The following is a 21,023-nucleotide window of genomic DNA, read 5'->3' as shown; positions in this document are numbered from 1 at the left end:
TGTCCTTTAGGAGATATTCATTTTATTCTACAGAAATCTTTAGAAATGTCGTTCTCCCCAGGCCTGAATTACCCCAAACCTGTCATTCCATAGAGAGAGATCCTAAATAGTTTGTTTCAGGAAATGACTAGCCAAACCTATCTGTATGCTGAGCTCCCCACAAAACACTCTGTCTTCCTATCTGCACTCAGCTTACACAGAAGATAAAGTGCTTTATTTCTTTGTAGAGTTTGGTATTTGGGAAATTGTACCCTATTGTACTAAGAGGGGGTCCGCAGGTAATGAATGTAGCAGTTAAGTTGGTCCTAGGGAGTGGAATGAGTCTTGTTTTCTGCTCACAAATAAGGCAAGCTTTATGTGGATTGCAGAATCCCAGAAACCCAGAAGGAGAACATAAATGCTGGCATTACCTTCTGATTTCAGCCATGTGAGACTGTCTCTATTGAACAAGATTGGACATGAACAAAGCCAGTCTATTCTCAGCTTGCCAGCTGCAGCTCAGCTTTTGGGTGAAATGAGGTATTTATTTGCTCTCTTCTTCTCTCCTTGTAGAGGCTCCTTTCATATGAATCACGTGTGTGAAACTCCTTGTGCCATTTAAAATTCTTTCTGTTAGTTCCATTCTATCTACATCTGAAGGAATATTCAATGGAAAGATTTGGGGTAGAGTGTGGAGCGGAATGTTTGAGATTACATATAAACTCATCACTGGATTTTGAGACAGGCTAAGTCTCCACTACAGATAACAAACTTGTCTTAAAGGTAAGCAATCTCTTTTTCAGGAGTTTATCAACTGCTTCTTGGCCTTTTGGCTAAGATCAGGTCTGTATCTGCTACAGACATTCATATTGTAGTTTAAGTAATATTTCTTCATGGACAGATGAAGGACCTACTTTTGATAAAATTCATAAGTCATAATAATCTGAAAGATATCCCTTTTCTCTACCCATCCTACACACCAGTGATTTAAAAACTCCCAATGCCCAGCAAATACATCAGGAACTCTGAGGATGAAATCCAGGCATATTTTTAAAGCACCCTATAAGTTTCCAATGTGCAATATACATATATATATATTTATTTAATATAAATAATACATGTTTATTATTATTTATTATAAATATCTATTTCAAATTTATTTAATCCATTTAATATATATAATATATACCCTGTCTCTACATATATATCTATAATGTATGTAACATATACATATATAATATATATAAAGTATAAATATATTGAGATATATACTATATATTGCACATATGTTTAGATATATAAATAGATTTATACTTTGTATTTTTATAATTTATATATGTATACATCGTTTTTTATTATACTTTAAGTTACGGGGCGCATGTGCAGATTGTGCAGGTATGTTACATATGTATACACGTGTCATTGTTGTTCGCTGCATCCATCCCTCGTCATCTACTTAGGTATTCCTACTAATGTTAGCCCCCAATCCCTCCACCCTTGTTATTCCTCTTCTCACCCCACCCATCCCACAACAGACCCCAGTGTGTGATGTTCCCCTCCCTGTGTCCATGTGTTCTCATTGTTCAACACCTGCTTATGAGTGAGAACATGCAGTGTTTGGTTTTCTGTCCATGTGTCAGTTTGCTGAGAATGATGGTTTCCAGCTTCATCCATGTCCCTGCAAAGGACATGAACTCATCCTTTTTTATGGCTGCATACTATTCCATGGTGTATATGTGCCACATTTTCTTGATCCAGTCTCTCATCGATGAGCATTTGGGTTGGTTCCATATATTACATATATATATGTATATATAAATGCTTCATATATAAAATAAGTAGAGACAGGATCTTGCCCTGTCACTCAGGCTGGAGTACAGTGATGCAATCATATCTCCTTGCAATCTCAAATTCAGCCATGGACTGAGGCAATTCTCCTGCCTCAGCCTCCTGAGTAGCCGAAAATACAGACTTGCCCCATTATGCCTAGCTAATTTTTAGATTTTTTACAGAGGAAGGGTCTTGCTATGTTTCCCAGCCTGGTCTTAAACTCCTGGTCTCTGCCTCCCAAAGTGTAGGGATTATAGATGTGAGCAACCCTTCCCAGTTATTTTGAGAAATATTGTATTAAGAAATTTTAGGCATTTGTGGTTACATGTGGGTTATATTGTGAGAGGAAACAGAAAATTTGCCAAAGGAGTAGAACTCACAATATTTCAGCAAGGGTCTACTCCATTTAGAATAAAGTCAGTATCTTTGCCTTGATGGGAGCTAGCACCTTATTAAATTCTCCACATTTTTAGAATCTTGTTCTTGTCCTTGCTGGACTAGAAACTGGACTTCGTAAGTACTGTGTAATAATAGGACTAATATTTCAGGGTATTAATGTGTGATTAGTGTGTCAATGGACATTTCTATTGGCAAATATGTTTGTATTCCCTATGCTAGACTTGTCAAATATGAAGTTACCCCATAGTGGGAAGATACTCTTCCATAAATGCTTATCCAAGAAATGGAAAGGCTTGATAGTTCCCTGCTGTCTCCTCTAGAGGAAAATGTTCTCTAAGGTCTAAGTTTCTTGTGACTGCCTTATCTTTTTCCTTGGAATGTTGGGGTAAATGCTTCCAGTTTTCCCTGTGGAAGGCATATCAATTACTGTGTTCTTGCTCACATAACATCTTAGGGACTAGGCCTCATATAATCGCCCTGAAAGAACCCATTATGACAGCTTCATGTACTTGGTGAGCTGACCCAAGAGAAAACAATCAGACTGCCTTTCCTGGGAATCAGAAACTGGGCTAGTGAGTGACGTACAATCAGCGACATGACAATGACCAAAATATTCATTTTTTGTTAGAGTCAGTGACCGTAAAAATAAAAATGCAAAATCTACTGATGTTTAGAGCAGTTCACTGAGAATGGAGAAAGCATATATAAGTAGAAAATGCTGATCTTCACAGAAAAGTAATATAGTGTTGTGCAGGGAAAAGTAGATGCAAGATGCAGCATACCCCAGTGAATGATGCAGGTTGCATCCAGATCTGGAACCTTCCATTTATTTTGTCGGCTTCTATAAGATGATGTATTGTGGCTTATCAGCCACCTCCCTTATATGCTGACCATGTTTTTGTGGCATTCTGTTTCCTGCAACTAAAAGGTATTGATAAAAACATCATCTTTCAATGCCTGCTTTTCTATATCCTGCTTCCCCTCATCCTGCAAATGATTGTGTTAGTTTCCAAGGGTTGCTGTAGCAAAGTGCTATGAACTTTGTGGCTTATAACAACAGAAGGTTATTCTCACACTTATGGAGCCTAGACATCCAAAACCGTGTTTTCAACAGAGCCATGCTCCCATGAAGCTCTAGAGAGGAGTCTTTCCTTGCCTTGAAGCTCTAGAGAGGAGGCTTTCCTTGCCTTGTCTAGCTTCCAGTGGTTGCAAACAATCCTTGGCATTCCTTAACTAGTAGATATATTACTCTATTCTCTGTCTCTGTGTTCACTTGATGCTCTCCCTAATGATTGTGTGTGTGTGTGTGTGTGTGTGTGTGTACGTGCATGTCTTTTTTCTCTTCTTATAAAGACATCAGACACTGGATTAGGGCCCACCCTAATCCAACATGAACCCATCTTAACTAGTTATATCTGCAGCAACTTTATTTCTAAATAATGTTACATCTGTAACAACTTTATTTCTAAATAAAGTCACATTATGAGGTTTAGGGTGCACATGACTTTTGAGGGACACTCTTCAGCTCACTATAATGATATAATCTACAAAACCGTTCTTTCTTGAACCCAAGCAACATTTTGTTCCAAGAGGCCTCCTCGCAGGGTGTCCATATTGAAAAATGATGTGACTCCAAGACATGTTCATTTACATCACTCTAGTAAGCTAGAGGAAAAGGCATTTGAGGATGAAGACAAAACAGTGGTTAGTTTCTACTTGTGTCCAAGAGCATAACATAGAACTCCTAGATCTTAGATATTAATGATCACAAAAATAAGATAAATATTGTAATGTTATACCCAAGCAAGTTTAAACAGATGAGCCATGCTCTGAGTTTGCTGAGAGCCTGCTTTTATGCTGGCGTCCAAGAGTCAGCTAGCGCTCAAATCTCTTGGCCGAGAACAAAGCGTAGTCAACACTTTTATGTCAATTTAGGGTCAAGGGGCAGTAAGCAGATTATTACAGAAGCAGAAGGAGCAGGTTAGGGGAAGGGTGGGGATGCCTAACAACAAAATTCTGTTTAAAGTTGTTTTGCACTCAGGATGTGGGGTAGGCAGTGACACAGTTGCAGGTACAGGATGTATGGGCCAGTGGGTCCTGTTTCTCAGAAAATTGGTTACAAAGATGCCAGGTGTCTCAGGCTACAAAGTTCTCTGAACAGAATGCCCTACATAGCTCAGGGTGGGCAAAATGGAGTCGGCAGGATTGTTTAAAATGTATTCACCACAGCCAAGCCAGGGTATTTCAGTAAGATCTTCTCAGAGGTTGCAAACAGGTGAACCTACAGTCGTACAGCATCTAGGAAACTGCCATATATTTTCTTCCATAGAGCAGAATTTAATCAGATGGTGGTGTACTGTGCAGGAACACCTTCCATCTCACTGTCTGTTTCTCTCGATATTCAAATTCTTCCTTGGATGTGTCACTGTTCGTAGACCTTCTTGGACACAGAGGGCAAGGGGTAAATTTCTACTCTCAGTGTTTAGACAAGACTTTCTTGCTGTCACAAGCAAGGTGCTATATTCCATTGTTGGCAGCCTCTAGCTGTTTCTGTGTGGATGACCTACCAATTCTCCATCTACATAAATCTCAAGAATCATACAACTAAAGGGAAATCTAGGCAGAATGAAATTTCTTTTTTGGGCCCATTATCTTGTGTAATACCCATACCATTAAGCTGTACTGGTATTTGGCTTATAATCTGGTGATAATATGTTCTTCTATAACAATGATCTTTTCTCATATACCCAGTTAGACCATTTGTCTTTTAAATGCCTTTTAGCATCTTGTCAAACCCTGAGATCTCATTAAACGTTCATTGACTTGCTGATTGACAGACAGAAAGAGGAAGACTCATAGGTCACTAAGCATAGCAACTTAATCAGGTTCTTCAAATATCCACGAATCCATGCTCTATAGGTGCCAAAAGCAATACTGAATGAACAGGACAGGATGTGGGTTCCAACCTTTCTTCTACTGAACCATGTGACTTACAGCACATCAATTAAAGTCCTGATTCAGTCACTTTGTGTGGTGACATGTACCACAATAGAATATAATGAAATATAATAAAATACAGTAATTTATCTACTAAAAACTGATAATAGCTACCTGGTATTAATGTATAATAAGTAGTGATTGCACTAGGCATATGTACCAAAAATATTGCGATTAATCCTCAAATATAGAAATATTTCAAGTAATCCTTAGGTTAGATGTTATTGTTAACATATTGAAGATGATAAAACTGGAATTTGTGTAAGTTGAGCAGCTTGTATAAATTGAACGAGGCAATAATTGCTCATCCAGGGTTTGGACATAGCTCTGGACTCTAAGACTTATTCTCCTTTGGCTTGTGATGCTTCTTTACAGAGGCTAGGTTACATGATCTCCTGAGGCCCTTTCTAGTCACATCTACTATACTCCTGCATGTTAGGTGGTACAGCAAAGAGGGTTGACTTTTGCTGCATGCCTGGTAAAACACTGTAATGAGCACAGACTGTTTTAATTATCACTGTCTTCTCTGTGAACATGAACCCCCTGGATACAGCACACCCTTCAGTTTCTCTCCCTGTCCACTGTATTTCTGCTATTGTTCATAGAAGTTATTTGTATTCTCCACCTTTTCTATCTGAATTTCCTCTACCTTTTACCTCATTCCCACAAAGTACAAACATAGCAGCTCTTCTTCAGCTGTTGGTTGGTATCTATATTGTCTAGAAAAATTGAAGAAAACAGCACAATCTAAGCTGTGTCCTATGGAGGCTCTAATACAGGGGTGAGTTTGCATGTTCAAAGTAAAGATAGAAGGCGTGTATCTTGAGTGTGGTCAGCATTTCCCTCTTGCCCACTGGTCTTTATTGAGAGCTGTTGTAGCTTAGGCCGAAAGAGGAGCCATCGCCCTGGACCAGCAGAAGGAAACATTCCATGTGGGAGCTACTGTACTATTAATCACTCCTCCAGAGTGGCTGCTTGCTCTCTGTTGGGCAAAGGACAGTCCTACATGCCCAGATCAGCTCAGGCCCCTCTCCCTGGGGCATCTCAATAAAGCACAAAGCAATTTTTTTTAAATTTATGCAAGTGGTCTTTCATTGCATAGACTGTACACAAAAATGATGAAATTGCACAAATAATTACCACAATGCCTTGCAGAAAATTTCAAAGGGGAGAAGAAATAGACACAAAAAGGCTGAAAGAAAAGAACAAGGCGTTTCAGTGGACTTTACACTGACTTTTCTTCATTTCCCATAAGGTCACATTCAAAATCTCTTTGCATGTGGATAGCTGATAGTCATTGGGTATTTGTCACAGGAAAAGGATCAAATTCTCTGCTGCCGCACAAATCAAGTCAATGCAGTTGATGACAGTAAGGGAGATGAATGCAAAGCCATCTAAAGTCTTGCCCCTTGATAGAGCTCAGAGCCTGGTAAATCACATTAAATGGAAAAAAAGAGGAAGTTCCCTAATTCTGATGAGACAATCTGCTTTTCCCATCTGCCTGAATCTCTACTATCTCTGCCTTTTTAAGAAGATAATGATTAAAAAGTATGGGATAATATTCAGGGAAAGAAACCCCAGTGTAGTTCAGGTAAAGTTTATCCCTGAGGGAGGCATACTTTTTCAGGTCTGAAAAAGCTGACAGAGTCCTAAGGGAGAGTTTATACTGTTGCAGTTGACAGTAGTAATCTGTTTGTGTTTTTATTTTCAATATGCTTTTTTCTGTTCAGAAGGTCATGCCTATATATATGGCTTACAAAGTAATATTAGGAAAACCCTGCCAGCCAGCCACCCAGAGGCAGAATTCACTCTTGGAAGAGGACTGGAGTATCTCATGAATGGTGACAATTATTTTTTGACCATTCATGATGTAAAAGAATACCATGCTTCTTTTTTTTTTTTTTTTTTTGAGATGGAATTTTACTCTTGCTGTCCAGGCTAGAGTGCAATGGTGTGATCTTGGCTCACCGCAACCTCCACCTCCCAAATTCAAGCAATTCTCCTACCTCAGCCTCCCTAGTAGCTGAGATTACAGGCATGCCCTGTTAATTTTGTATTTTTAGTAGAGACAGAGTTTCTTCATGTTGATCAGGCTGGTCTCGAACTCCCAACCTCAAGTGATCCACCTGCGTCAGCTTCCCAAAGTGCTTGGATTACAGACATGAGCCACCACACCCAGCCAAAAAAATACTATGTTTCTTAAAGGAGGATTCACTTTTACCCTAGTATCATGGCCTGCTAGGGTCTGAGGCAATACAGAGATACAAAAGGGTAAAGGTGGCAGGTCGTGGTGGCTCCTGCCTATAATCCCTGCACTTTGGGAGGCTGAGGCGGACAGATCACTTGAGATCAGGAGTTCGAGACCAGCCTGATCAACATGGTGAAACTCATCTCTACTAAAAATACAAAAATTAGCCAAGCCTGGTGGTGTGCCCCTGTAACCTCAGCTACTAAGGAGGCTGAAGCAGAAGAATCACTTGAACCCAGAAAGAGGAAGTCACAGTCAAGACTCTGTCTCAAAAAAAAAAAAAAAAAAAAAAGGTAAAGCTAACATCTCAATAGGTTTATTCCAAAGAAAAGCTCTTCTAAGACAAAGCTGATTCCAGTCAATGCCAGGGAGGTAGATCGCGAATAATTGTTCAATGAGCATGCTCATCATCTTTGCCATGAAAATATCATATTAAATATGCTAAATAATTTTAACTGTACACAATCAATCAATTAAACTTTCCCAGTTGCATTCCCTAAATCCTGTTTCATTCATGCTTGAGCTCTGCTCCCACTGCCGTAGTTTAGGGCTCAGACTGCAGAGACAGCCAGGACTTTGTTTCTGCCTTCGAAGACTCACGATCTCATGAACAAGTAGGACAAGCCCAGAGACTACATGGAACTTTTTATATTTGCCTTCTTCCTGATGGTCACTGAGCTCCCCAAAACAGATGGAGCAGAAGTCAAAGTGACCATGACCTCTGCATGTGTCTATGCTGAGTCACATTGTTACAATGCTCAGGGGGATGGGAAGGAAAAGCTTCCAATACTGTGGACATCCTGGAAAATGTGAATGGGATGGAAGACAAGGCTAGAACGCAAAGGAACATGTCCAGTGGAATTTCAGAACTGGGCCTGCAGTGGCTGAGGAGGAGACAGATGTGCTGATTGTATACCTAAGCAGAGGCTGCCACACAGTAGAATCATTGGCAACTTCAACCACTCCTGGGGCTCCAGCTGCACCGCTGCCAATTAAACCAGAATGTCCTGGGCCATCCTCAACATTCTCATGTGATCCCCGTGTGCAGCCACCACAAGCACCTGGGAACGAGAGGGCTCTAAGTGGCTGAAGAGCCCCACTCCGTGTGCTGCTCAGCTTCTGGCTTGCCTTGTTTCTGCCTTTTTTGCCTCAGGCCCCAGAGATTTGGCCAGATTTCCCCTTCTCCACAAAAAGCCTCTACCTATTTTAACTTAGGGATTCCTTTATCCTCCCAACCCTGAATTGTTTCTTTCGTTTCTTTAAATACAAGGAACTTCTATTGACTCTTTTAATTATAGGGACTTAGACTACAAACAGTATTTCATGATGGCAGCTGAACAAGTGTGCAGAATGCTACATGGCATTTGAGTCCAGGAACCTGGTTCTAGGCGCTAGACCAAATGTTTTCCATGCTGATTTCCCTGAATCCCCATAACTATCCTGTGGAGTAGAAAACTACTCATTCCTTCCTACAGATGAAGAAACAGAAGCTTAGAAAAGCTGAGTAACTCAGCAAAGATCATTTAGTGAGTTTGTGATAAAGATTGGACATGAGCCCATCTGTGTGATTAAAGCCCCTGACCTGAAACACAGCAAGGCGTGGTCATATGGCAACGTAATATGGGAACTGGGGGCTGTCATCAGCTACTGCTGGGCACTGTTTTCCTTTTGATGTTGAAGCTGAATCCCCAACCCAACATAAATGTCTTTCACCAACCCTAGGAAGGCCAGTGTTTCTTTTCCACCAAGGTCAGGTACCAGGTACCTCTGACTGAATCCAGGCAGAGCAGGGCTGGTATAAGTTAGCGTGGGTTGAAGGTCAGAGTCCTCCAGTTTTAAACCATAGGACCTTGTGTGGGTTAATTCCTTTTTTTTTTTGTTTTTTAATCTTTTCAAGATGAAGTCTTGCTCTGTCTCCAAGCTGGAGTGCAGTGGCGCAATCTTGGCTCACTGCGATCTCTGCCACCAGGGTTCAAGTGATTCCCCTGCCTCAACCTCCCGAGTAGCTAGGACTACAGGTGCATACCATCACACCCAGCTAATATATTGTATTTTGGTAGAGACAGGGTTTCACCATGTTGGCCAGGATAGTCTTGATCTCCTGTCCTCGTGATCCACCCGCCTCGGCCTCCCAAAGTGCTGAGATTACAGGCGTGAGCCACCATACCCAGCTGAAAAACCCCAAGCCAATCTTTCTCTAATATCTCAAGTCGTTTTCAGACTATCTCCAAAAGCACATGTGTTAGAAGTTATCTGTGTTAATATAATCACATCACTTCTACAGATTGGGCACTACATATGTCTACTCCCTGCCCACAGCCTTGCTCAAGAAAATGAGTGTGTGACAGCATTTGCATTGTCCTGTAGGATTTCCCTCAGTCTAGTTTCCAGACCTTGGAGTTTGTGCATCGTCATTATAGAACAGAGGCATACTCTCTTCCTGCACTCTACACCCCCATACCTCCAGATTAGAGAGAAGGTAGCTGGCAGGGGTCACCATGGGCCGTGAACACATGATAGAGGAGGGGGAGTGGTTTGGTGGGGGATTCTGGGAACCTGGCACAAACGGTAAAAGGGCTGCCCAACATCAGTGGAGAGAACTGAACGACCCAACCACTAGTGTCTCCCTGAAACTCTGTTAGTAACGGAAGTTAATAATAGGCTTCTGCAAATCATTATTTCTTGCTGGTTAAGGATGTATATATTTTATGAATTTCATGTTTTAATTAATGATTTTATGTTCTATATATTACCTTGGCTTATAAATTCAAATGGGCTCTTAGAGGTTCTTCAGGTAGAAAATACCCTCCATAATTGTAAGATTGTTATTAATCTTGATAATTAATATTTAATGTTAAAGAGAATCATTAACCCCATTCTAATTCCACCTTTTTACAGTATTCAGAAACTCTTTCTCTCATGTACAACCCACAGTGCCTCAGTTTTAAAACTGAGACCGTCTTTTGTTTTGAAATGTCAAGATTTATGTCATGTTTGCATTCAGTCTTTGTCTCAGTAAAGGCTCTTGTTAGCAAATAAAAGATTCAGATTTGAGCCTGTATGAGAAAAAGAAAATTATTAAAAGGATGCCAGGGAGTGAAGTAACGGTTGTGAAGCGTGGAAGAGCTGGCTTGTAAAGGGGAAGGGGCCCAGAGCAGCCGTAGGACAGATCACCACCATGTCCCTTATCACCAGATGCAGGTCACCACAGAAGGTGCCACCAAAGCTTTGCACTTAACATGGGGCAGTTGCAAACCTGAGGGACTAGACATGCTGCCACCATCTTCAGCCACTGTAGGGAATCCTCCACTTTAGTTGTTCTGTTATGTCATGAGCTCCTGGCCTGACACACGGATCTGTCTCACTGAGCCTCAGTCACCTGGCCATGTCCAGAGGAAAGGGAGGCTGAAAGAAATGTTTCTGGGCCATTCAGATCTGGCAGGATTGCATCTCAAATTGACAATAATTTCATGTGTTGATAGCCCAAAAATTAAAAATATCACAGGACATTTCTTTCTCATGCCCTCTATACCAAGTTGTAGAATAACACAACCTTATTGCCTATACTGCAGTATCTTTGAAATCATTCCCACTTCAGGTTGGAAAGGACAAATTCTCTCTGCCTATGAGGGATTTCTGTTCTATTCCTCTGCTTTAGCAACACTGGGCATGTGATAACCTCCCAGTATTTGCTTTACTTTGCATGGGTGAGCAGTCTGGGCTTTGAAGACAGATTGCTTGGCTTCAGATCTGCTTGCCCCTCATCAACTGTGTTAGCCTCAACCACTTTGTGCGTCACATGTCACATTCCTCTTCTGAAAATGAAGCTAAAGACAGTACCTACCTCAAATAACATTTGTGAGAAATGCATTAATACCATGCTACTCAGAGAGTGATCTATGGATAGGACCAGCTAGATAGTTGGCAGCACCCAGTGGAAAAAAGAAAATGAAGGATATTTCCTCAAATGTCATCAGGAATTTCAAAATGATGACAGCTGAGCAGGTAACCAAGCCTGGGTCCCACAGGAGCATGGTGACCTGTGCAGCCTCACAGGTCACCTGTCCATGAGCAGCTCTGCCTGTGGAGCATTGTTAGTTGCTATTCAAAAAATAGTGCAGACACCGAGAGAAAACATTTTCATATTTTATGGTAATTTGACATTATCATGACATCTAAGTGTGCAATCAGCAGATGGGTCTAGTTGAATGGGATTCATATTAGTTTGGAAGTTGTCAAACTCACATGTTAAATTGTATAGGGCACAAGCTTTGCTTTAGTCATGCAATTGGATTATTATCCAATTACAACAGATTACAAGTGAGAAAAACACAGTTCTTTGTGACCGATAGTGTGAGAAACACTAAGCTAATAAATATGATACGGTTATCCCAGAACCCAATATGTAATTATATATTCAATAAATGTGAGCTGTTATCTGTGTTTGTTTTTTACTGTAAGTTCTATTGTTCTCCTTTGCTTGTGTATATCTCTGTGTTTGTAACTGTATGTGTATCTGTCTGTTTCTTTTGTGTGTGTGTCTGCTTGGGATTGTGTATGTGTGTATCTGTGTGTGTTTGTGTATGTGCACCCTTGTGTGTCTAGGCATAAGATCTGCTTTATCAGAATTTTGGGTTTGTTTTTCAGCCTTTTGTTCTCTAATTATAATACTTTTTGACTGTCCACTTCCTATTGAAAAGCTTCCTGTCTTTTCTCCATTTAACTGGGTTAGTTGCCCCTTCCTCTGTGTTCACATGTGCCAATTTGTAGTTTTGCTTTTATTATATTGTATAGTTAGGATGTACTCATCTTTTGAAGTCTCTCATCACAAAAGATTGTGATGTTGCTGAGGGCAAAGATCTCATTCTATTCATCTTTGAATACCTAACTTTTCACACTACATTAGGCATATGGTGGTGATTCCTAAATAATTGTTGGAGGAAAGAAAAGGAGGAAAAGAAACACAGAAGAAAAGAATTAAACAGAATGTGTGATGATAACAGAGGGACTTAGCCACTTGGCCAATAATTCAGTGCTTGTCATTGTGCCCCTGAAATTCCTCTGATCAACCACAACTTCTCCATCTCTTTTTTCATTCTTAAGGATGCCACAAACCCCAGGGTTGCTGAGATTGTGCCTTCCCATGAGCATCTCAGGGCTCCTGCCTTTCACAGTATTTATGTCCTCTTTCTGAAACTTCTATCTTCCTAAACACTTTCTTTTGTCTAGAGAAGGAACTAGAGTTTGGAGACAGCATATTCAAATTATTTTGAGCCTTGAAATAATATTAGGCAGTGTGTCTCATGTGACTGTTCAGGTAAGAGAATTAACACTGAGTTATTTCCCTTGGTCACAGTCCGAGCACCCAGCCCAGACACTACCCTAGGTATCTCTTGCTCTGGCTAATTTGATCCATAAACTTTCACTGTACTATGTAGAGGATGCAACAAATGTAGCTGCTGAATACTGACCAGGAGCTGTGTCATCCTCACTCAGAACAAATATTCACAGGGCTCCCTGTGATGGTACCTCTGGAGCTGGGCCAGGACCATTCTGGAAGTGTGTCACTGGAAGACACAACCTAATGGCCACACTAGAAGAAGCCTTTCTTCCAAGCAAGGGAGGACACCGAAGTTTAAAGACCTGTCTCCATGGTCCTAGAGGCAGTGAAAGAGTAAGGTGAGCATTCTATCTTCCAGTGCGTTGCAACATCCAGGCTTTCCATGAAGCTGCGTTGAGCAATCTCGCAAATCCAATGGTAAATAAATAATTTGTAAAATAACAGAAGTGTTAGAAATAAGCACCAAATACATTAATTTAGGAAAAATGAAAACATACTTTAGTTCAGCAAAAAGTAAATTTGTGAAATGTATAAATAAATATAGCAATTACCATTTCTCCATTTATTCAATATATGCAATGTGTCAGTCTCTCTCTCTCTCAATATATATATATATACACACATACAGATATAGATATAGATATATAGTTATTAATCCTTTACTTGAACTACTGTTGGAGAATATATATAATATACATTTAAATATATATATTTATATATTATATATAGTAATTTAAGTGGAGGATCAATAACATATATATTATATATTACATATATAATATATACAGTAGTTCAAATGAAAGATTAATAACATTAATTTATTATTGAGGAAATAAAATTCTGAGTAATTATACCTTTTATAGCTGGTATGTTCACAGTCAAAATTCAAATTCTTTTTCTTTTCTTTAAATTAAATGCCCTTAGACTCTCCTCTAGACTATGCTGCTTTGCTATAGCATAGCCAACTCATGCCTGACCTCCAGCGTGTCCTCAGTAACTTTGCTGATTTGCTGACTGGTAATTTTTCTATAAAGGTGATGCACATTTAGCATCCAGCCAATGACAAAAGTAATACGATGGCGACCCAAACATTGTAGACGCTGCATTCAAAGGGACAGGATAGATTAGCAACAGCAACAGAAGCTCTTGTTCATGCTGTGTTCTTTTTGTTTGAATGGAATATGGGTGATCATTGGATTAAAACAAAACAAAACAGACAACTAAAAACTTTCAAGCTCCCACCTAAAACGTATAAAATGTAAGTAAAGTGAGCAGATGATTACTCATGTTGCACAGTTGAGCGTTAACAGAAAAGAGAATTACCCAACTTACTTTGGGTAAGTGGTGGGGTACATTTTACCTGGGTAAAAAGGATGGGGTTGGGTTAAAGGATTAGAGTCTCTCCTAAGACAGAGAGAGTTAAAGGTCCCTCCTAAAAAAAGGAAAAAATGCTTGATCAAACTTGTTTATGGGACACGGAATAAATGAAAGAGATGTGAGAAGGCTGCTACCCTGCGTGTTGTCCTTATCAGGACAACCACTGCAGAACTGAGTAGTAATTTTTTTCCCTTCTAATGCCATAGGAACGGGACAGACATCCTTCCATCCACAGCAAGGGTGTCAGTGCTGATGGGAGGGGGCATGACGAGGAGGCCCTCTCATGGGCCTGGCCTCTGAGCCCGGTCTTTCTGTGACACAGCTGGCAGGATTTGGACAGGTCTTTGCCATCCCTGGTTTGCACTTCTCTCATCTATAAAAGAGGGGGCTGTAGCTTCAAATTTCAGTGTTTTCTAGACTTGAAATTCTTTTGTAGATGAGTACTCTTTGCCCTAGTGTCGGAGACATTTAAACCAGAGTGATTCCATTTCGAACAGGGACTGGGTAAAATAGGTCTTAGGCCTACTGGGCCACATTCCCAGTAAGTTAGGCATTCTTAGTCACAGGATGACTAAGGAGGTTGGCACAAGATACAGGTCATACAAACCTTGCTGATCAAACAGATTGTGGTGAAGAAGCCAGCCCAAACCGACCAAAACCAAGATGGTGATGCAAGTGACCTCTGGTGGTGCTCACTGCTCATTACACACTAATTATAGTGCATTTGCATGCCAAAAGACACTCCCACCAGCACCATGACAGTTTGCAGATGTCTCAGCAACGTTAGGAAGTTATCCTATATAGCCTAAAAGCGGGAGGAACGCTTAGTTCTGAGAATTGTCCACCCCTTTCCCAAAATACTCATGAATAATCCGCACCTTGGTTAGCATCTAATCAAGAAATAACTATAAGTAAACTTAGTTGAGCAGGTCATGCCACTACTCTGCCTTTGGAGTAGTCATTCTTTCGTCGTTTTGTTTCTTTACTTTCTTATTAAACTTGCTTTCACTGTAATCTATAGAGTTGCCCTGAATTCTTTCTTGCATGGAATCCAAGAACCCTCTCTTGGGGTCTGGATTGGCACCGCTTCCCAGTAACATCTTCCTGGCAACCATGAAGGGACTACACTGAGGAGACCCCCAACACAAAGGAAATAGAATGCAGCATCAATGGGCAGCTTTTGGGTAAGTGGTGGGGTACATTTCACCCAGGTAAAGGATGGGATTGGGCTAGAGGCCCAATTCAGGAAGATTATGGTCTCCCCTAAGATAAAGAGAGTGAAAGGCACCTCTTAATAAAAGGCAAGAACGCTTGGCCAAACTTGGGTTAAAGGCTCAACTTAAGAAGGTGAGTGTCCCTCCTAAGATTTAGAGGGTGAGAGCCTGCTCTTAGTAAAGTCTATTTGGGTTAAAAATGGGTTTTGCACTATGGGATGCTAACCACTATTCTCTGGATTAATTTTCCTTGCTCTCTTTGCTGATGGCTGTAGGGACAGGATTAGGCATGTACATAATCATGGGACATGGGAGCTTTTTTACTTCCTAGAGGGGGAGACTTCAGAGCTCATGAGACTGCTGGAAAAGTTTCCTTTGCCACTGGCAAACAGCTCCCTGAACTTTTGATTCAGTGTTGCTGCAATGGGTGAGTCTTTTTCTTGCCTCCCTGAGGTCTTTGCCTTCCCCATCCTGCCACAAGCAATGCTTTTCTCTCTCTTTCTCTCATTTTCCTTTCCCATTATTTCTGTTCCTCAGGGCTACCAGCTTGCCCAGAGTCTACACCTTGAAACTCCTGGTCAAAGGTCATTCTAACCCACTTTGAATGGAGTAAAGACGGCAGGGCCCATCCTGGGGCATGTTTGGGACTCGCCGGCTTGATATTGACTGCTAAGTGAAGTGACTAATATCTATGTTTTGTCAAATCACACGTATTTTTCTCTCGCCATAATGGAAAACGTTAATTTGGTTACCCCATGCAACCTCTTGCACGGTATCTTGCAAAATTGAGTCTTTTGCCTATGGCTTCATGAAATAGAAAAAAGGTAATTTTCCTTTGTAATGCAGTTTGGCCCCTGGGGCTATGGTGCAGCAAGCAGGGTCAGTAGGGCTGCTCAGGGCAAGGGAACCCAGAAACCTGAAATGTTGCCCAAAGGGTAAGAATTTCTTACCAGTCAGGCTTCTGACCTCTCTCTCTTGCAAACTGGTTGAATTAATGGTAGAAATCACTGTTTATGTTCTCTGTAAAGTTTTGATTACTGGGAAAAAGGATTGGTGAGGCTAGTCTTAAGCTACCGAGAATCTGGTATACTTTGTGCTATAAATGTGTCTCTCTGTATTGCTCTGCCATAAAGAGAAATATTTTAGGATAGAATGTGGGCTTAGGACCCCGTATAAACCCACTCTTCAAATCAGCCTGGCAAACTGGTCAGTTGCAAAGTTTGCTGAAGGTCCCTGAAAATGGGAAAAAAAAAAAAATGGGATGAAGAATTCCTCTCATCTTGTTTTATTTCCTTGAGAGCTTGACTTTGTAACCATGTGGCAGTGCTTTCTCTTGGTCTCTGCCAGCCAGCGAACAGGAATTTTGGGGTTAAGGCCATAGCTTTAAAAACCATCTTGAGCCTTTGCAAGTTCAAATTGGCTGCTTTAGACTTCTTCTGGGAACAGCAATGGATACTGCCCAGTACTGTAGCTTAGTACTAAGGCTTTGTCTTTTCATAACGATGGCCGGGTTCAGGGTTCAATTTTTAGCTTAGGAAATGAGTCCTTCCTGCTCTGATATCCATGTGACTTTTGCCCTGTGTTGATTATCTTCCCTTCCATGAACAACTTCTGATTTCCTATCTTGAATTTTTCTTTCTCTGAGCACCTGGGAGGTTACCTTAGGTAAACCACAAAAGCCAGAAAAGTTAGGTAATAAAATAATTTAAAAGGTTCTTTTTTTAAAGTGCTATGGTTATAGGTCAGCTTAATTAAAAAGTAGATAGCCAAGCTATACATATATTTAGAAGGACTTTATGTTATTTTTTCTCTTCTTGAATCTCATTTTTCTGAAGAAAAAAATGTGTTTTTTTTTTTTCTTCTCAGTTGACTAAATTATTTTTCTCCATTCTGTCTGCCATTCTTGATGCACACATGAGAGGATATAAGAGAATTTCTAACAGCTTGGGACTCCTGGGGAAAAACAGAGGAGGCGCCACAGACCCTGTTTGGGGAAAAACCTTTGTTTTCCTCATGAAACCCCAGGACTTAAAAGTGGATAAATCCCTCTTAAAATCTAAGGCTCTGTTGCATTTTGCATTATGTTCCATTTTGCATTATCTGACATTTTTGACTATTGAGAGAATATCAGAAATGACTGAATTATGAAAGAGCTTTGGTGTGTAATGACTAGCTGGAAAATATACTATTAGGAATGTCTAGCGGCAGTTATGGGAGGAAACTCTTCTCTTTGCACGTTTGGAACAGAGAAGCCATGTCCTCGTACACCCAGAAAGTATGGAAATGTGCCCACCCCCCACTGAGAGACAAGATTTTTACAGGAGATGGGCTGAATTTCTTTGGGGGGAATCAAGGATCTGCTATAAAAATGAGATCTTAATTTTGGGGGATTTGTTTTGCCTTCTACTTGTGCCTGCTTATTATGCCACAGAAACTGCATGCCTTAAAGAGGAACTTGAAACTGGCAAATGAAAATCCTTGCAATCACTGGATCCTCTTCTGTTACGTATTTATGTGTTGTATGTGATATGAAAGAGCTTTGATTAATTGGCTTAAAAATAGTAGGCACTTAAATGTATTGTCAGAAAAATAAAAACTATAATGCCTTTTAGTTCACTTAACTTTAGGAAGCTTTAGGAAATACATTTTTAAAGATTTTTGATTGTGCTCACCTTGGTAGCATATATATTAAAATTAGAATGATACAGAGATAATTACCATGGCCTCTGCAAAAGGATGACATGTAAATTCATAAGACATTTCATATTTTTTAGAAAGATATCTGATCTCACTGGTAATCAGATTAATACAAACTTAAAATGAGGTTTTTCTCATTAAGCTGGCAAAAATCTAATAAATTGTTAATATTTATTATTGGTTAAGATATGGAGAAATAAGTACTTTCAAATACTGCTGATATAAAACGCAATTTGACAATACCAACATTTAAAATATAAATATCAACAATTCCACTTCTAGGAACCTATCTCAAAATCTTCACATAATGTATCCAGGCAAAATTTCCAACATTTTTGAAAGTAGATGTGGATTACCATGGTTCTCAGCATAAATGTAGACTTAGCCTATTTTGTGGAAGTAGAACATAACTTTAAAAATACTCCCTCAGGATTCTGAGAGAAAGCTGTTAGATTCAGACTAAAAATTATTAAAGTGTTATTAACTTATTACAGATAGGTACAGTACAGAGGTACTATATAAAGTGCTTTCCAGGAACAAATTTATTTAATCTTCATAATAATTTGTTGAGGAAATCGAGGCAAGGAAAAGTTAGAACAAAGGTAAATTGGTAAGTGGATAAGTTGATGTTCATTCTTAATATTGGGGTTCACTGTGAGACAGGCATTCAGCAGGACTTGTTTCTCAAGACACAGGTCACAGGAACCCCACTGATAAAATAGGATGTGGTAAAGAACCCAGCTGATCCCAGCCACAATCAAGAAGACAACACTCATTATAATTCACCAGCACCATGACAATTTCCAGATGCCATGGAAACTCCTGGAAGTTCCCGGTATGGTCTAAAAAGAGAAGAAAGTCTCAGTTCCAGGAATTCCCAGCCTCTCTCCTGGAATATTCCTGAATAATCTACCCCTCGTTTAGCATTTAATCAAGAAATAACCATTAAAATATCCAAGCAGCAGCCCTTGGGGCTGAACTTGCTTTCATTTTAAAAAATTAAAATTAAAGGTTATTGGTAAAATAAAAATGTCTTCAAAAATTAGACATTTAGTCCAAATTTTACAGATCAGATATTAGGTTTGCTAAATCATTTAAGGTTATAAATTGCTTCTTTGACTTTTGAAAATTGTTCAGCTTACCTGCTTTGGACCTATTAGAGCCTAGGTAAGTCCTAGGGACATGTGGAGTTAGCCATGCCTCCTAGATGTGCTGGAATGAGTAAAACTTCATCTGGACTTCTGTCTGATGCCCTAGGCTCCACACCTGGTACATAATAAGAATCACTTACTTACCAGGTTTTTCACCAAAGTAAAAGTTTCTGCATTAATAGTGTAACATGTACTTGAAACCCCTGGAAAACGTTTTATATGCAATGTATGTAAGGAAAGTAAAATGTGTTTTTGGGGAAAGAGTATAAGAATTCATGAGAATGTGGATTATTTTTTTGGTCTACTTTAGAGGGTGGATTAGTCTGTTCTCACACTGCTATAAAGAACTGCCCAGGACTGGGTAATTTACAAAGGAAAGAAGTTTAATTGACTCATGCTTCTGCAGGGTTGAGGAGTCTTTAGGAAACTTAAAATTATGGTTGAAAAGGAAGCAAACATGTCCATCTTCACATGGTGGCAGGAGAGAGAAGTGCATAGCAATATAAAACCATCAGATCTCATGAGAAGTCGCTCACTATGATGAAAACAGCACGTGGAAACCATCCTCATGATCTCCCACCAGGTTCCTCTCCCAACATGTACAGAGTACAATTCCAATTATAATTCAAGATGAGATTTTGGGTGGGGTACAGCCAAACCATGTCAGAGGGTTAAAGGATTCTTCTAAGTTGAAATGGGTATAGCTGAAAGTTTGAGTAAGCTATGGAAGCTTTGTAAAAATTGATCTTGTAAAAGACATTACATGTGTGAACATATTGGCTAAAGTTAAAGGGATATTATTCAGTTTTTTCATAAACTGAACATTGGAATAAAAGCACAACTGAGTTTTCTTATAGCACTAATCTACTCTTTAACAAAAATTTGTAAAGAGTTATTAAAATATTAACATTGAGATATTAAGATAATTTAGATTAAATTAAGATATTAAAATTGAATATATTTGTCTATGAGGTTTTATTAAAAATTGGGGTTGACATTAATGGTATACCAATGGAAAGGGTGACATTTGGCTTTAGCTCTTGAACAAAATTTTCATGTCAAATCAAAAAATAATTTTAAAAAAGTTTGCCGTTAGAATAAACTAAAGAAAAAATAAGAGATAGACAAGACACAAATTATTTGGAAAACTAAGTCTTCTCTATTTCAATGAGTAAAGGTTTTTGTCTTCTAAAATTTTTGAGTGACCATTTTGGCTAAATTAATTACTTATGGTGACCTAAAATTCTACTTTATAATATCAAGTGTTTTAAACCTTTGATATTTTACAAACGTTTGAAAATTAAATTTAAAATTATGGCTTATTCTGACATAATTAATCTTTAGATATTAGGTCCCTAAAGTCCAAAAAGGACATATTTGGCATGTTTGGTATAAAAATCTTACAGGGAACATTGTCAAATATGAGCTGGTGTTTGGATTTCTTTGGGCTGTATTTGTATAAATGTTATTGGTGTGTGTTCCAAAAGTATGGGAAACTCCTTTAATTCTGATATGACCTAGTGTATGTCATTATCAGATTTAATTGTTATGTATAATTGTTGTATGCCACAGAAGTAACCCAAATTCCTAGGTAATTTAGGCTTTAATAGTGGCTGTCCTAAGGCTTTTTGTCATCCACAGGCAATTGTCCTGTTTTGATCCTCTTCAACAGGTGTTTTGTAATCAGCTATAGGACCTTGATAGACACTTTTGAATGCAGTTTCTGATAACTTTGGAGATTGTGACATTAGAAAAAAAAATTTCAGGACTCTTTTTTTTTTTTTTTTTTT

General features: G+C 39.4%; 1 long non-coding RNA gene and 1 other non-coding gene across 2 annotated transcripts; both read left to right on the top strand.

Moving 5' to 3' along the window:
- Positions 1-499: 499 nt before the first annotated feature.
- On the top strand, positions 500-15,807 carry LOC116538555. The gene is made up of 3 exons (XR_004263685.1): positions 500-762; positions 15,193-15,355; positions 15,717-15,807. It is a non-coding gene; the product is annotated as an uncharacterized LOC116538555 (long non-coding RNA).
- Positions 15,808-18,049: 2,242 nt separating this feature from the next.
- On the top strand, positions 18,050-18,156 carry LOC116538560. Its single transcript, XR_004263688.1, has one exon. It is a non-coding gene; the product is annotated as a U6 spliceosomal RNA (small nuclear RNA).
- The last annotated feature ends 2,867 nt before the right edge of the window (positions 18,157-21,023 follow it).

This window comes from Sapajus apella, unplaced genomic scaffold (genome assembly GCF_009761245.1).
Source record: "Sapajus apella isolate SASKATOON/1434 unplaced genomic scaffold, GSC_monkey_1.0 scaffold120, whole genome shotgun sequence".
NCBI lineage: Eukaryota > Metazoa > Chordata > Mammalia > Primates > Cebidae > Sapajus > Sapajus apella.
The sequence above is the reverse complement of the archived record's forward strand: the minus strand, read 5'-3'. Positions and strand labels throughout refer to the sequence as shown.